At 41.0% G+C, this 18,456-nt stretch overlaps 1 long non-coding RNA gene across 1 annotated transcript in view; it reads left to right on the top strand.

Moving 5' to 3' along the window:
- Nucleotides 1-18,065, top strand: part of LOC147918054 (uncharacterized) — a 30,404-nt gene extending 12,339 nt beyond the window's left edge. The window contains exons 2-3 of the long non-coding RNA XR_015549150.1: nucleotides 16,844-16,952; nucleotides 17,233-18,065. This is a non-coding gene — a long non-coding RNA (uncharacterized LOC147918054). The remainder of the gene's footprint in view (nucleotides 1-16,843; nucleotides 16,953-17,232) is intronic.
- The last annotated feature ends 391 nt before the right edge of the window (nucleotides 18,066-18,456 follow it).

Below are 18,456 nucleotides of genomic sequence, written 5' to 3'. Positions count from 1 at the left end.
ATTATAGGTTTATGATATTATTAGCCAAAGATACAAAAATTTATGGAAGCCAGGTGACCTCACAGGGCATAAACCAACTTGTGCCTCCATAGATATGACCATCTTGGCCCATTTTCAGTCAGTCTAGCACTTTCTTGATTCCATGCTTACCTAGCAACCTTCTGTTACTTGGGCTTCTTGTCCTTTAGGGAGACAAGATGCTTATCAGGCTGATACTAAAACCCGATTATCAGGACAGCCTGAAGCAGGGACACAAGGCCCACTGCAGAGCCAGGCATTAACCCTTTAGTGGAGAGATCTGGCACTTCCTGGGAAGAAAGGCTTGAGTAGCCTGGGGGCATTCAGAGGCCTGGGGCAGCAGCGATTTACTAACTCATGCAGAATTACTTAGCATTTCAAGGACCACTCTACTGGTGCACATACGCTAGAAGTCAGCTTTCTCTACACTATCCTGCTGAGTCAGATTTTCAAATGTTCAGACGTAGGACCTGGAGTTCTGCACTAGCATGGTGACCATAATTTGTCAGAATGCCTGCATCTCTAAATGTTAAAAAGAAAGGAAGGAAGGAATTAGGGAATATTTTCTTCTTTCTCATCCATACGCACATCACCCTGTGGTTTCCCGTGCCCAGGGCACAGTCACCCTGCGTGTGTTGCTGTGCACGTGGGCTCACAGCCACGCAGCTCCTCTCACGCCCTCCTAGACATTTTGTCTTGTTTCCTGAGCACCTTCGGAGGCTGCTTGCTCACCTCTCTGGGCTGTGATCTCTCAATTGATGCCCCGTTTCAGAGTGCTCTCTATGGACTCTTAGAAGGGGGAAATATGTAGTCACCTGTATTTGACAGTGTGACAAGCCAACCTGTAGTGACTCTTAACTATTATCAGGATATGATGGAAGAGATTATGGCGTTCATTCTGTAGCTTGGAGTCGAAGTGGGACTATTTTAAAGAAACCTGGTTATTCTCTTGTGATACTTTCTAGGAAGGTTTACTGCAGTTCTTTCTGAATGGAAAGGGTCTTTGTGAAGCCATGTGGAGGCTGTGCAGTGCTCTCCTGGTCTGTCTGAGCTTGACTCTATTGATGCTGATTTCTTGTGGTGAGCAAAATCTTTTTTCTTCCTTTACCTCGCAGAATACATTCTCATTCTCTTCTGTCTTCTTTCTCTCCCTCCTCATTCCCTTTTTCCATAAGGTCTGTGTAGTGAGTACAATTTCCTGCATCGCCTTGGAAGCTGTTGATGATTTAATTCACAAGGAGTATACCACATTACTGACGCTCCTTATGAATCTGTGTATGAAATGTACATCACCAACTGAAGGTCTCTGTGCAGCCCACACGCCACCTGTTGAAGCCTAATTCAGTAGAATCTCTCTTGAATGAATTACTCAGTTAGGTGACATACAGGAACAGGTACTGTTTAGGATGTGCTTCAGAATAGCTTGTTCTAGGCCTGCTAATGCTACACAGACATCTTTTTTATCTTTCAGAAGGTGTAACATGGCAGGCTAAATTCTTCCTAGATAAAACAACACATATGAATCAACAAGGCTCTATTGAGCACCAATTTGGTCAGCATTCAATACAAGGTAAAGAATGAGCCAGTATTCCTGTCTTCCAGAAACTTACTGCAGTTCCAAGGGTAGCGCCCATGAAATAACCAAAGAACAGGATACAACAATTAATTGTATTAAATAGTATGGAAGACTCCAAGAGCTACAGAAGTGTGCACACGAATGAGTCTAATTGTATTGACAACCATTAATTCCATAAATAATTATTGGGCAGTTTCTATATGTAGGGCACCCTGCTAGTTGCTGTGGGCCCCACGTGCAAACAGAAGCTCACTCTGCCTTCAGGGAGCTTACAATTGCTTTAAGGTGGCAAGACAGGCACATTGAAAAGTAAATAACCCTTACAGCACTTCTTCAAGACTTCAAGCACTTTCAGGTCTGGGGGGCATTCCTTTTCTTTCTTTTTTTTCAGTTTAAGTTTCTTTTTATTTTGAAATTGAAACAGCAAAATAAAGTGGTTTGTCTGCAATAACCTTCAGGGAAAAGAAAGTGGAGTCTTTTACCAGTTAAGAAAAGAACTCTGAAACTTTAAGCCCGTGCAACCTCCTCAGCCAAAGTAGAGAACAGATTAGAGGGAGGAAGGATGCCATCAAAATCAGGGGTGATGATGGTCAGCAGATGTACAGCAAAGGTCAACTTTCAGAGTTTCTGCAATTACAGAAAAAAAAAGGTAGCATTTAAGTTGAGAAATAATCATAAGCAGACAAATTCCTGACGCACTAGTATTCGTAAAAAGCTTTGTTACTTTCCTCGGGGGAAGTGATGACTGGGGACAAGCGGATGGTCCCAGCTCTTTTGGTTTCTTCTGCTTTTCAGAAGCAGGTTGGGGATGGGGTGGTGATGTCTTAGTTCCTCCTCACTCACAATCCCCACGAGATCTCATGGTCTCCACCATTTGTATTCTCCCTGACTCCAAAATTCACATCTTCATCCTCGCTCTTACTCCCGAGTTTTTGACTTGTATATTCAACTACCTCCTACTTGACTATCTCACAGGCATCTCAACTCATCAGGTCTAAAATGAAATTCACCATTTTCCTCACTAAATTGTCCCTCGTACTGTGTTTCCATCTCACTAAATTCCATCCCTCTCCCCTCAGCTGTTCCAGTCAGAATCCTGGAGGGTATCCTTGACTCCCTGATCACTCTGGCTTCCAATATAACTTACCCAATCCTGTAGATCAGCCTTCTCAGAATTACCTGTGCCTTCCCTTCTTCTCCACCGAGCCTGCCTTAGTTCACTTCATATATCGTTCACTAAAGTTGCTTCCTGACATGCTCTCAGCCTAGGGTCTGACTTTCCTTTCAATCCACTCTTGCCTCAATAAACATTGTAAAAGGCAAGTCTGATCAGGTCATCTCCTTGTTTACAATCTTTCAAAAATTCTCCGTTAGTGTGAGGATAAAAGACGGGCTTTTCAACATAGCATGTTCTTTCCTATTCCACTCATGCTATTTCTCCAAGCCCACCCCTTGTCTTCTCCCTACACACCAGACATACTCAATTCACTGTGCTTCTTCTTCCTGCAGGCTTTGTGCATGCTACTCTGCCTGAAAGCATCTTTCCTCTCTTCACTTGACTCAGTTCCATCATTTCTTCAAGACTCTGCTCTGGCAACACCTCCTCCAGGAAGCTTTCCCTATCTGACTTTCTTCACCACTACCCAATATCACCTGCAGACTGGGTTAGGTGCTATCCTCAGTATTTCCTTCATGACATTATGCATTGAAATTGTTCATTTTTATAGACAGCGTTTGGCTTCCAGTGAACTTTAAACCTCTTGAAGGCAGGAATATGTCTCCTCCATTTGTATCCCCAAAGTTTAGCTCAGCCCACACATACTGAAGAGTCAGTGACTGTTTGCTTAATGAACAGGTGACAGTTAGACATACTATTAGGTGGTAAGTGAGTGATAGAGAATGCTGGGGAGGGAAGGATCTTGGTGCTCCAGAGAGGGGTAGGGAGGGTGGTCCGGGTAATAGAAAGATCTTGAGCCAAAGTGCAGGAGTGAGAATGTGAGTGAGTTTGAGAGACTGTGAGGAATTAGCTGGTGTTTTAGAGGAAAATACAATCAGGCAGGTGGGAGCCAAATTTTGGAGGGTGTTCCAGGCCAGCCTGAGCAGCTTCTCTTCACTGAATGATGAACTTCTGCCACCACTTAATGCTTCACTGTTGTCAAACGAACTTGTTTCCTAAACATTTACTAAGTCCGAACTGTATGTAAGATATTATATCTAGCTATATAAAATTTGGTTCAGCTATGTTAATTTTGACTCTTTGCCTAGATTGCAAGCCTCTCTGAGGGCAAGGATAGTCTTTTTAAACTCCTTGGTCACTATTTTTTTTATTATTCAACCAATATTTATTGAGAATCTAGTATGTGCTTATAGCTGTGACAGATATATACAAAGGATAATGAGACACGCTTGATTTGATGAGGGTGACACCAATAAAGAAATATTATAACATCACATGTAAGTGCTCTACTAGACCTATTTAAGTGGTGTTTAGGGAGCATGGATGAAGAAGTTATTAACTACCTATGGGGAGTCAGGACAGACTCTCAGAGGGAATATCAGCTCAGCATACAGCCCTCCATTTACTGTCCCAATTAAGGAATTTCCTCTAAGCATCTTGATAGGAAGTTTTCACATTTCTTTCAGTGATGCTCATAGCCATGTAAAACGTTTTTTTTTTTTTTCCATTTTGAACCATTATCTTGGGTGGAAGGCTCTTTCCTCTAAAGTTATTTACTATCTCTCTTCCTGCAATGTAAATTCATTGATTCCAGTTCTGGAGCTACACAGAATAAGTCTAATTAAAAGAGATAACTTTGTCATTTCCCAAGAATATCTTCAATTCTTTTAACCATTCCTCATTTGAGCTAGTCTCTTTTAGGCCTGTTATTTTGGATTTCCCTATTTCACAGCACACTTAGAGAATTGCTAGATGTCTTGATGTTCACATTTGTAAAGCAGTTTTTGAAGCTCAATAAAAAAATGCAGTTAATATCTTCAAATGTTATGCCGCTCCCTAGAAAAGAATGTGAGATGAGGAAAGTGGTGTAGCCATTAGGTCAGCCCCAAAGCACTGCACGGAGTTGTGGAGAATCTCCTGGAAGGGGTCTTGGAGACTTACCTCGTCCAATCTCCTCATTGTGCAGAAGGTGAAGCCGAGATCCAGACAGATAAAGTGGCTTTAAAAGTCTACACAGTTAGCTTATTCCCTCGATCTTTGTGTTTCTAGTCTGTATTTGAAGATGGTGCATAGGAGGGTTTGAGAGCTCATTGAAAGATGAAAATGCAATAATTAGTTATCCTAATTAAAGGGGAATCTAAAACACTTGCTTAAAGCATTTTGCAAGTAACTGTTTATATAATTAATGCTGTTGCTTTTTCTTGCTTTCCTCAAAGCCTCAGGGAGTGGCTACTCTGACCCACAGCTTTATCTGCTGTGGACAGTCTTGTATGTCTGTGGTTTATTGGGTAATGATTTATATTTGCAAGGGAATGCTTGACTGGCAGGGGCTGGGTTAGCTCAGCTAGAGAAACTTGCTAATGAAGCCAAGGTTGAGGGGTTTGGTCCCTGTGAGCCCCTTAGCTTTGCTGTGATCCTTAGCTGTGGTTGATACCCCTAATCCCCACCAGTCATCTCACATGTGTGGGCTTTTGAAAGCAGGAGGGTGCCTGGATGCAGTGAAGGATTATTCCTTCCAAATGCTCACCTGCAGTGGAAAGCCATATGTGTAATAAATAATAATGATGATGATAATTATTATAGCTAATGTTTATGGAGCACTAAATATGTTGCTAGAATCATGCAAGTGTGCTTATATCTTATTTAATTCTCACAGCTCTATGAGGTAAGTGCTATTATTATCTTCATTTTAAAGATGGGGAAAGTGAGGCTTGGGATATTCAACTTGTTCAAGTTTAACTGACTAATATGCAATAGGGTAGGGTCTGCCTAGGATTTGAACTTGAATCTGTCTGACTCCAATGTCTACAGTCTAATTGAAAAACCCAACATTACCATTGTGAATGCTTGATTATGCATTGGTTATCTCTGAGTTCTAAGTCATGTATTAATTCATCTGCTCTTATTTTATTGTTAGGGGGATTGATAGGCATTTAGTATACTGCTTAAGAGCATGGACTCTGAGGCCAGAATTCTTGAGTTCAAATCGTAGTTCCACTGTGTGTTAACTTTGTGACCAAGACCAAGTTTTCAGACCTCTTTGTGCCTTGTCTTTCTCATCTGTAAAATGGAAAAATAATAGCACCTACTTCTTCGATTTCTTGAGGGGGGATTAAACTAGTTAATACCAACAGAAGGTTTAAATAGCACCTAGTGTTTGGTATTGCTGGATGACCTAAGAAGAAACTAACAGCAACATCTTTGAAAAATGTGCTCATTTACATTCAACATCTTTGAAAAATGTGCTCATTTACATTGTCTTAGTATTCCAAGTGGCATCACTCCCAAACTGCAAGTCTGCGTGCTCATAAGGAGAGGGCGAGAAAGCTAGGCAGGCACCCAGAGCCTCTGGAGAATGTGTGTGGAAAACAAGCATGGATTGTTAAAAAACAGAAAAAATTCAAGAAGGTGCCCATATGAAAGTTTAAATTTTCCTCCCCTTAGCCCCCTCCCTCCTTTTTGAGCGTGCCAGGAACTCGTGGTTATAGAAGGCCATTGTGCAACCTCCTTTGCTGGGAACACAGCGTGTATATTGCATTCCCTCCCGAGGCAGGTCTGCTCCCATGCTTGTTGTCTGGCTCCAGCCTCCCGTTAATAGAATCCCTGGGGAAGAGTAGTTTCCTTACATTAGGTAGTAATGCTCTTGTTAATGATAAATCGAGGAAAAGCTGCTTTTTTACATTAGGTGAGTGGTCCTTTGATAATGGAGTGGGAATCGGACAAAGAGTTTTATTCTATTTTGCTAGGAGAGTGAGAACTGCCTGAAATATTCTTTTTCCTTGTCTGTTACTAGAAAGTGGCACAGTCAAAGCCTTTTGGCTTTCCATTTTAATAGAACAACTCGAACTATATGCATGTGACAGGTGGTTTTAATCTTTTTTTCTTTTATGTTGTCTTTTGGTAGGTGATGAGCTTCAAAATAGATCTTAAGGCTTCATCATAAACCATGGTCTGTTAGTGGTCCCACAGATACCAGTTGGGTTGAATGGTGAGGATATGCTTTCAGCTGAATTCTGAGTCTTTTCTTCTAGACTGAGGAGTCAAGTTACCCACTCTAGGGAGGTCTTGTGGTTTGGCTTATTTTGAGATGTCTGTGGTCAGTGTGGCCTGACCCTGGAGAAAGAATTGAGTTCTGAATGGCCAGTAGAACTATAACTGATTGTTAAGGCTCTTTGGAGTCTTATTAATACCCCAAACAATTTGATTTTCACTTCACCTCTAGGTTGGGAAAGACTGAGATCAGCTTCTGGGACTGAGGGATGAAGCTCTGTTTTCCAGGGAGCTGACCCCGTGGTGATAGGTGCCTTGTTTGTCATGATTACCTAAATAAAGGCATGCTTGGGGGCCAGCAGAGCCTAGTTACATAGCCTCCTTTGCTATGGTCCATGAGACATCTGAGAAAGAGTCTCCTACCCGAGGGTAAAAGCCCTCTGTAATTTCCTCTAAGGATTTGTAAGAAAGAGGAGCTTTTGGGAACTCCTTTAGGTTCCTTCCCAAACTACACACATTGGAAACCAATCAAAGTAGTGCTGGCTTGTTGATTTAGAACCAGGGCCTGTATCGACAAGCATAATGCCCCTGTGGGATAAATTAGTGAAGGAGGGTACTTGGGATATAATTAGTATAGCACACACATTTAAAAAAAAATGTTTTTATTATTCTTTGGTTGAGTGGTTATAGGCTCATAATAAGTTACCTATTTGTAGAATTGTTCCTTACTTAGTGTTTTTTCCCAAAATGTTTAGGGGAGAGTAAGTCCTGGGTAGGGATATGTTTTTAGGAGAAAGAAAACATTGATTGGGTGCCTACTGTATGTTGGGCATTGTGTTCGGTGCTTTATATGAATCATTTTTTAGGACAACTTTCTGAGGTAAATTTTTAAATTAGTCTTTTTACTCATTTTACCAACAAAGAAACCAAAACTCAGGATCCAGTGGTTAATACATTTGCAGGGCTGGCATTCTAACCAGTCTGACTCGAGTTTACCAGGTGGTGTGGTATTGATGAATTGGAAGCTGACTTTGAGGTGGGTTTTAGGGAGTTATAGGCCACTGGACAGGGTACTATCCTAGGGAATAGCGGCAAAGCCTACGTGATCAAGTTTTCCAATTGTACCCTTTGCATGAGTTGCCTCAGGCACGAGGCAGCTACAGATCTTATTTTAGCAGAATTAAACTCTTTAATGGATTTTTCTCCCCATACCCTGAGAATATTTCTGGTCTAAGAGATATCTTCCTTTTCAGGAAGATCTGTTCCACACAATAGACCACAAGCAAAATGTATTTCTAGTCTTATGAAAAAAAAAAGGAGATTATTTAGGCTTTATTTTTTTCTGCACATCAGGCACACTTTAAAAAAATGTAGTTCTTAATTCTATCTTGACGTGAATTTAAAAATTTGCCTGAAATGACTGTGCTAGAAAAGAACCGATGAAGGCAACGTTGGTAAGTGTTGTTAATGCATTGATAAATGGACCTGCAATTCTGTGTATCAATCTTCTCATATTAAAGGGTTGATTGTGGATTTGAAAGTGGGGGGCCTTACTTATCCCTCCTTTTAATACTTGGAGCTTGAATATTAATATTTCAGGTGAAATATAAGTTTCAGACTTGCAAATTTTTGTCAGGTAATCAAAGGGAAGAGAGAATTGTAAGAGCAGGGGGCCGGGGGTGGGTGGGAGGTAAGAGGACCTCTTAGTGTCAGCAAGATGGAAATCAACTGGATAATGAGGATCGCTAAAGTAAATAATTTCCATTTTATCCCCAATAAGAATATTCCCTCCCTAACCTTTCAAATTCCCCTCTCACCTCCTGCGCATTTGAAACAAACGGTTATCTACTCTTCATTCCTGAAAGGAGCCCTGAAGTTGGTGTAGTTATGGAATTCTGAAGTGTTTCTCTCTGGGGCCCTCTCTCTGAAGCTGGTAGACCACGGGCATTAACATGTATGTTGGTCTTATACATGTTTCACAAAACCCTATTTGTTTTTATCATTTGAATTTGTGAGTGTGGTAACACCTCCCAAAGTATATTAGATATTCTCATCTTGGGGATTCATGGATAACTCTGGAATTTCTGCAGAAAAACAAGAGATTCTGTATAATGTGTCCAGTTAAGGCTAGCAGAAACGCAAAACGAAATGGATAGCTTGTATGTATTCCTCCCTCTTAAAACGACATTTATTTTTTCTGTCTCACTTCACTGGTACAGATTCTGATGTTTTCTCTGGCCACATCATGGGGATGATCTTGCAGCATTTCTTAAAGCAACACTCCAAGCAGCTGGCATGGGTTTAGTTCTTTATGGGAAAGACTCTGCAACAGCTGCACCAAGTTAGCCAAGCTACCGTGAATAGGCACAAAGAAAAATATCCTCTTTACTGCCATCGGTCTTCAGTGGCTGGAGGGGAGCATTAGGACCAGCTCTCCATCTGAGATGGTACTTGTCACTAGCTGATTTGATGTGAAATGAGCCACTTAACCACGTAATAGGCACATCTTTTCTCTCTTTCTCTTTTAGGTGTGTAGAAAGCATCTCGGGTTAAGATAGGATCAGCACATAGAACTGGTACCTTCCGGGACGGGCATCAAAAAACGCGGCTCTGGCAGTCAGACCTCAGTGAAGTGTAAACTGACTTTGTGAGCACTCCTTCTGCCTCTCTCTCCTCTCCCTCCTCTGTTCGATTTAGAAACTTGGATTGATGTACATTACCCTCATAAGTTAGCACTTGAAAACAAGAAAAAGATTTACCAATCCTCAGTGTTATTTAATGGAAAAGCATCTTGCATTCATACATTTTGGTGGCAGAATCAGGTGGTACATGAGCTTGTTCTTCACAGAAGACTCTATCAAGAAGGGAACATAGTTATGTCAATGTGGCTCTGGGAAAAAATGATGGATTATACAACATAAAAACATTATTGTCTAACATGATTTTTTTTTTTTTTTGGAAAGCTACACGTAATCTCAAGCTTTAACTTCTGTTTGTTCATCTCAATCTTATTCTGCAAAGAATTTTAAACGGCTGATATTACGATTATTATTTACATGTCGGGGTCTTTAAGTTCTTTTATTGTTTCAGACCTTGTTGAGATCAAATCTGATTCTTTTCTCCCTTCACTGGACTGTAACTCCTTGAGTTCAGGGATTGTGTTGTTTGCAGTTGTATCCCCAGAACCTGGCACTGTGCCTAGTGCATAGTAAGTGATCAATGAATATTTGCTAGTGAAATGGATAACTAACAAAATATAATTTAACAGAGACAAATGTAGTCCAGTATAATCTATTTTTTATAACTGGGGAGAATGTCAATCAGAATTAGCAGTCTGAATTGTGGAATGTATGTAAGGTACTGCAGAATGTTCTGTTTGCATCTCTGGCTAACTGGAGGCTGTGGGGCCTGCTTTAATCAATAGATTTGATCACTCAATAAACCAAATTTAAAATTAATTTTTCTGCATGGGTCTACTAAAATATTTATGAATTATTTCACCTTTTAAGCTGAGATGGTCCTCCATTCTAATTTTTTATGATACAGTACTGCCCTCTGTGATCTCTTCTTATAGCAAATTAGTGTAAGCCTGACTGGTGGGATCTAGATAACTAACCGGTGACCATAGTGATGCCCCTTCCTTGGAACGTGCTAAGCTTTATTTTCCAAAAAGAAGTAGCTTTCTAAAATAGGTTTTTACTTTGAAATATGTTCCAATTTTGTAAGGTCTTAGGTAAAATGTATTACGCTTATAAATATGTCTAGGGATAAAATGAATATTTGCTGAACTGAATTGAATACCGAAACTCTTAGATTAAAAAACCAGATATTTATAAACTCCTATTGGCGGGTCGCATTCTTAATATACAGGTTTATAGAGGAAACTGTCCTTCAGTAGGTGTATTTTCTCACACTGTTGCCCCCATTTCTCCTACCCTCAAAAGGAAAACGTGCAGGAAATGAACATTTATGATGAAAGCCTCCTAAATCTTTCCATGTGAAACCCTGAAGTCCCACAGCTGAGGGCCAGAACTCCTAAGAAGATGTTTGTCCCAGCCTGTGGGAGGAGAGGAGACTGCGAGCTTCTAAGCTGCCTCCTTTCTTTTTAGTCATATGGGGGAGGATGTCAACTCTACCACAAACGTATTTCTGCATTTGAATATATAAATGATAGAGTTCCTTACCTTTTTAAAGTCTCTCTCTGACAGGTAGGCTCAGAAAACATCTCTCCCTAAAACTGAAATGTTGATATAAATATCTGAAGAAAAATTCTAATCACAGTATAAGTTGAACAGGCTCACTGATCTTGTATACCTGGAAAAAGGTTTTCAAACAGACTTTGTCAGCTCAGCCTTGGCATTTCTTGTCAAACAAAAGCATGCCTAAAGACACATTTCAAAAGCAGATGATGCAGCGCTTGCTAACCTGCAGAAAATCGAAAAGAAACGCAGAGGCCAAGAACAAACAGAGCAGGAACCAATGAGAAATGGAGCACAGTTCTGAGAAACCATTTCAGAGAACCAAATATGTTTTAAAAAGGCCTCATCAATAATTAGACATCAGCAAGTCAAATTCTAATTTTTTGTTTGCTGCGATTGTCTTAAGATTTGTAATGAAGGAATGAAATGATCGATTCAGCCTCAGCTTAAAAAAGCTAGTACCATCTGGAGGGTAGGATGGGAAAAAAGAAGGTGGAAGAGGGGAAGAAATCTTATTTTTGGCTTGTACAAGTTGAGTTATCTTACATAATGTCAAAATTGAAAGGTTTCAATCAACTGTAGATTAGGGTCAAGTGGCCCTTAGCAGAATTACAGTCTAGTGGGAAGATAAATGCACACACAAAAGATTGCAGCACATTATTGCTGTGGCAGAGCTAGGTTAACTGGTTAGAAGGAGCATAAGAGCAGAAAGATCCAAGTTTGTTTGTGGGAGTCAAGGCCCATTGTCCAGAGAAGTTCCTGTTGGAGCTGAGACTTGAAGGAGGAGTAGGAGGTGTCCAAGTGGTCTGTTGACAGGGGGCTATCAGGCAGAGGTAAGAGAACATGCTAAGGTATAGGGAGGTGTAAGAACAAAATTACTAGAGAATCAACGGTCGGGTAGAGAATGGAGGGTGATGAGGTTGGTGGGTTGTCAGAAACCAACTCACAAGGGCTTTGAAGCACATGCAGAAAGTTTAGATTTTACCGCACAGCCCTTGCAGAATTTGCGCTTGTGAGCAAAATGAGATTCCTGTGATGGAAAATGTAACTTTGGTGGCAGTGTAGATACTAGACTAAAAAGGGGGTAATAACAACATATGCTATGGACCACCCATTCCAGAATCACCTTGCCAGGCTCCACCTAGACCACTAATCAGAACTCGGGGTGGATCTCACGAATCTGCATTTTTTACAAGATCCCCGTGATTATTATGCCCTGCAAAATGTGGGTACCACTGGGTTAGAGAACAAAGCAGTTAGGAGGCTATGATTACAGTTCACGAACGAGATGATTAACCATCTCCTTAATCCAGCAGTGGCAGTGGGAGAAGAGAGTAAAGTAAGTGTGTAAGAGAGATTGAGGAGGGGAAGAATAGGCAGGATTTGGTGATTTGTTGCATGAGACAGATGAGAAAAGTCTAACAACACCGGGCTAGGTGGTGGTGCCACTAACTTAAATAGGAAATTTAGCAGGAGGAATAATGTGGTGGAGGTGAGTGGGAGAGGGAGATGAGATCAGTATTAGAGTTCCCGAGTCTGAGGGGCCTGTGGAACACCCAGCGAAGCTATCTCACAGCGATTATATGTACAGTTCAGGAAAGTGGTTTGGGCTGGATATAGGAGATATAGGCAACTTCAGATAACACTTGTAACCATGGGTTTGGGTATATTAGGAAAGACAACAAAATCATTTTGTTAGGACCAGTGGAACATACCTGAATTCCTCATTAAATGTAGAGGTGCACTCTGGAAGCCAATTAGCCTTCAGCTTGGTAAAGCATCATGTATTAATGCATGAGAGTTTAATTGCTTCTCATCTTGAACTGCTCTTCGCCTCAGTGGCAATTTCACTCATTCAGAGGTAGGTAAGAGGATTAGTTAACTGTAACAAATCCCTGATTTTCAGTAGCTAAACACAGTAAAATCTATATCTCCTGAATGTAACAGTCCAATGCGATTGGCAGGAAGTTTCCTCCATGTGGTGATTCAGGGACACAGTTCCTTCCAACATCTGGCTCCACCATTCTCTAAAGTCTCAAAAGATCTGCATCCAGGTGCAGCTGGGAGGAGAGAGCATGGAGAAGCTACATCCACTTCTTAGTCACCTTGGCCCAGAAATGACCTTGGCTCACATTCCACTGGTAAACACTATTTATATGGTGAACACTATATTATAGGGTTATATGGCTTCGCTGAGGTGCAAGGAGGCTGGGAAATGTCATGCCTGACTGGGCAACTGCTTCTCAGTAACAACTTTATATAATGGAAGGGGGCACACAAATTTTTGGAGGATGGTTACTCTTTTCTAGCACAGTAGCCATACCATTAGATTAGAGAAGGTTCTGACCTGATATCTGGAGTAGATTAAAAAACACTCCATGAAAGTGTCTAAATATTGATTAACTAGAATTTGTGAAGCCCTGCTATACACTCAGCACTATTTTAGGCACTATAGGAATAGAATTAAAACATGAATGGACTGACCAATCAGAAGATTTATTTGCCACGTACTATGACTATAACATTACGTGGAAACTTAAGTTTAAATGATGACTCCTCTCCTTGAGGAAGAAAGAATGACTCCCATGAAGTGATCAGCAATCAGTACTAGAGAGAATATTCACCTTTAGCAGTAAGAAATATTGTACATATTGTTTTCAAGAATAAAATCCTGGAGGACTGAGGTATTTAGGACAGGCATATTTGAGGAGGTGGAGCTAGGACTAAGCCTTACAGAATGGGATTTGGATGGATGGAGTGGAGGGGGGGGACCGTGCCAAGAAGAGCAAAGCAGATGTGAAGGCACAGAGGCAGCATGAATGCAGGTGTTCATGGAACACGAACCCAGTCTGACAAGAGCAGAAGACATGTGTTGGACAACCAGCCATCTCAATAAAATTGCATTTATTTGTTACTGCAGCAGAAAAAAATAGTTTGATAGATTTGCACCAAATTTGGCTTCATGGAGAGATGGGCTGTTTTGTGGGAGTTGGTTGAATGGGTCATAGATCAAGAAAATGAATATTGTTTTTTAACCTCTAAAATGTAATTCACAAGGGCAGATGCTTTAAATTGCAGGTTGTACTGTTTCTCACGTTGGCAGCTCTGTGTAACTTGCTCACTCTTTGTAGTGGGCTCCAGGGTGAGCAGTAGCAGGGATTTATTTATTCAACAACAGTTAATGATTCTCCTGAGCCACGCAGGGTAAGACAGCTCGTGGAAAATAAGGCTATCTTGGTTGAATGGGGTCATCTTATAAAGGGCTTTGACAGTCACACGGCTGAGTTCAGACTTGATGTGGTAGGTACTGGGGAGCCATTGAAAGTTTCCAAATAGGTGAGTAACTTTTTGAGAGTAACTTTGAAAGAGTGTTAATGAAAATTCATCTTCCATCAATATGCAGGATGGCTGGAAGTGAGGGAGGCTGGTGGAAGGGAGTTATGGCAGACAATTTTAGAAATCCAGGTGTGTAGGGCTGAGGCTGGTATAGAGGGAATGGAGGAGAAGTTCAAGGGGAAATGGTAAATGTGAGGGAAGAGTCAAAATCCTAAGATTATGGGCCTGGGAGAATGGCAGTGCTGCCAAAGGGAATTAGCGGATGGCAGAGTGTGGGGAGGAGTAAGAAGATGATCGAGTGATTACAGCATGCCATGGGTTGACAGCATGGCTGGTAAAGAATGCTCGCTATTTCTTTAGTCTCATTAGTTATGGGAGTGCGTTTGCACTGCATCCGACCACTTGCTTCCTGCAGCTAGCAGGCTTAGTTTGGAGCCTCCTCAGGTGCCCGGCAGCCCTCTAATCTGAGGATAAAGGATTGCAAGCCAAGACTGAAGGCTTTGGAGTAGTCTGTAATTTTTATTGACAGCCCCAGAAAGTTCTAGATGCACTTAGCACCTCCAAAGAAGCGCTAAATGATTTAACATTTTCGGGACAAATTGGTTCTATTAGTCTCGAGTGCCAAATTCACCAAAAATAGCTCATTAGCTGTACATTGTGATTTCACTAGGGTGCCCTGCTCTTGGCTGGCTTCCAAAGAACACATTTGTATTAAAATGTCCCTATTATGGAGTGTGATACCTATTAATGGAACACTATATGCAGCAGAGCATCTCCCTTTGCCTCCTCCCTGTCTTTCAACCTGAAGTTTGTTTTTTCCATCCATTTTTGCCAAGTGACCTGCTTTGCGGGGGTTAAACTTTACCTAATGGGCTAAGGACTGAGATGTTGCAGCTATCAATCTCTCATCTGGGTTTAAGCATCTTGGTTTTCCCTTTCTCTGTGCTTACTGCCAATCCTGACCCTTTCATTCCATCCTAGCCTGGGGAAATAAAGGGGGGGGGGCAAAGTTGAGAGTGGGCTCCAAGCCCAGACCTACAGCTGTGCCTGATTGACCGACATTTCTGTTGTTAGCCACAAAAAAGGCCACTTTTAATGGCTAAAACAAGCATGACCAGCTGGTGTGACAGGCCTTGGGTTTTTGTCTAGTTGCATTAAAATTCATCAGTTCCGGTCCTTTTTCATCATGTGCATGATTTCAAGGGTGATATTTCCAGATTTATATTTTAGTGAAGTTCTGGCTATCAAATAGTACCTGCAAGTCTTTTTTTTTTTTTTTAAATGATATCCTCCATTTTGTAGGTGGCTTTAAACTTGCATTAAAAATGACTTAGAGCAAAAATAAATGAGGGATACATTTTATTCATCAGGAGAGACCTGTGGAGAGGTTCAATAATAATAGAAAATCAAGAGATCATACTAAATTCAAGAAAGTTCACTGAATTGATATAAACATTTGTCTGAAAAAGAGTGTTTTCTGAAGTTCTAGATATGAAGCCCATTAGGTGCCTTCCATGTTTAAATTGAGCATGATATCTTTGAATCTGAGATCTAGATTTTCTTCTTTGTCTGGACCTGGAGTAGAAGTGTTGAGAACGGCACCATAGGTTGGTCTGACGGGGAAAAGTATATGTCAATGAAAAACATCATTAGTACCAGGTGCATTTTTTCACAAATACATTTGTTTTTAAAGTAATGTATTAATTGAACATACAGTGAGCACCTACAATGGACCAGCACTGTGGGTGATGATGTAAAAACAAACAAGACACAATCTCTGACCTCAAGACGTTCACATAAAACACGTACACAAATAGTGTTTTTAAAAATCCAGAAGATGAAATATGCTAAAGTGATAAGCAAAGAAATAAGCAAACAGAAATAAAACAGGAGGTATGAGCAGAATACTTTAGTAATACGGCGGATGGCAAGATTGCCCATTGGAGATATCGAGGAGTAGACATTTTTTGCCTTTTCCCATGCATTGCCCTGGTTATGCTCTGGAGGGATATGAGCTGGGCTTGGAAGACCACTTAGGCAAGTTCTGGATCATTCATTTTAATTTTCAGAAATGCCACAACTCCACCCTTAAACCACAAGCTAGTTGTAATTCTTTGAAAAGCCTCAAGTTAAATTAAATTCATTTCTTTTTAAGAGCATGAAATTATGTGAAAGTTAATTTTTATCTCCCTTGGGTATATATTTCCAAATAGTAAATTATCTTGGGAATAACATGGGAGATCTTTAAAAAACATAATACAGAATGATGTTAAGCTTTATTGATAGATCAAAGAGGTCTGGATAAAAATCTCTATGTAGAGTTTCCTAATAATACATCCATAATTTTAAATTAATGGTTCTCAATTGAGAATCTCTAGGGCAGGATGCAGGATTCTGTTCTAGACACAAGTACTGAAGGTGATGCTGATGAGCATCCAGAGTTGAGACCACTGCATCACACCTAGAATTGGAACACCTGAAATTGCTCACTTGAAAAAAAAAAAGCACAGTCTGTGGATATCTCATTAATTACTGTTTTTATTCCAGGTATTATTAACTGGAAAAGAGAAATTTTTCTTCCTTAATATATTTCTGCAACCAAAAGAGAGTGATATCACACAAATATTAGGAGCATCTTAGAGAATCACAATCACAGGTAAGGTTATGCTACTTTCCTTCTTTAGAAATTAAAATGACCTCTCTTTTCTAGTATCACCAGTAAAGACAAGTTAGAGTCAACCAAGTAGCAAGTCCTTAGACTTCCTTGGAAGGTGTGTTGAGTGGATGGAGTTTTACTGTGGTGTGCAGGGTCGCAGGGTGCAATTTCATTTACAGGTTTGGATACATGCACTTTCACATACATTGTGCTGGTTATTCTGTTTGACCTTCCCCACCTCACCTGTGAGATTCATACTCTGGCCTTTTCTTCACTGCAGTGGATTCCAGGAAGCTGACCCCTTGGATTCTGCTGACATCCCCAACCCCTGCCCTCCCTGACTGGTAGAGCTGCGTCCTCCAAGGCTATAGCTCCTGTGGGCTGGCCTCTCATCTACGGCTCCAGCTCTCAACAAGCTACAGCAACACATCTCCTTCTTTTGCTCCTTCAGGCCCGTGGTGGCAATGGCTTCCCAATGTTTCTAGTCCTGGGCACCTCAATACCTCCTGTTAGATCCCCTGACCCTGCTCTGTGAATAGTACTTCCTTACATTGCTTCAGAATCCCATCTGGGTCTTCCGCCTCTCACCAGGACCTGACTGATATGTGAATCACATTGCAAAGAGCTCCCTGGATGTTCACACAGAATAGCCCAGAAGATTTGTCTCTTTAGAGACTGACCAGGGCAGCGTGAAATGGCCAAGTATAAGAATGGGAGCATCAGGAAGGAGGGACTGATGAACAGAGTTCTTGGGGGGAGAATTTTAATAGATTAAAGCAGAAAGGGAAGTAGGAAAGGTTTATGCTGACTGCATAAACAGAGAATGTCTAGGAACATTAAAGAAAGAAAACTGTTAGATTTAGCTTGCATTCATAAGAAAACATTTTGAAAATAGATCTTGCAAGCCAAATGATGAAGACTCAATCTTATCTCACAATATAGCCATGGCTCTGAACGGTATGAGGTGACAGCATATCAGAGAGAGAATAAATATAGTAACTACTAACCACAGGCAGGGCACCGTCCTTGCTCTAGTCGTCGATGTTTCTGGCGTCCGCTGCAGCATTTGTATGTCTCTGGGAAGGTGGGGAAGTGCCGATGACAGCTCTGCATGTTGGGAAAAGTTTTTGTGTGCTGTCAGACTTTCTCAGGCTTGTCAGGTTACCGGAAGGCAAAATTTGACTTTGCGTTATGTCTCATTTCTCAGTTGTATGTGGATACTTTCAAAGCTCCGTACTTTACATACCGATTTAGGGACACTAGGAATCTTCCTCTTGGTGTACGATTGTGTCAAGAAAAAGTCAACAAGTTTGTTCTCAGAGCTTAGCATACACTAGGCACTACATAAACCTCATGTGCTTAATTTAATATATATTTGTTGTATATATTTATGAACCAGCCACAGAGATAAGAGAAGTTGTTTCTGTTCCCGAGCACCTTATTCTAGGTGGAACTTCAACTTACCCTGAGCTCATCTTCAGCCCTCCGGGCTGGGAGAGATGAG

The sequence above is a fragment of the Ceratotherium simum genome, chromosome 2 (genome assembly GCF_057802395.1).
Source record: "Ceratotherium simum simum isolate JZ-2026a chromosome 2, ASM5780239v1, whole genome shotgun sequence".
Taxonomy (NCBI): domain Eukaryota; kingdom Metazoa; phylum Chordata; class Mammalia; order Perissodactyla; family Rhinocerotidae; genus Ceratotherium; species Ceratotherium simum.
This window is presented reverse-complemented; position numbering and strand designations above follow the sequence as displayed.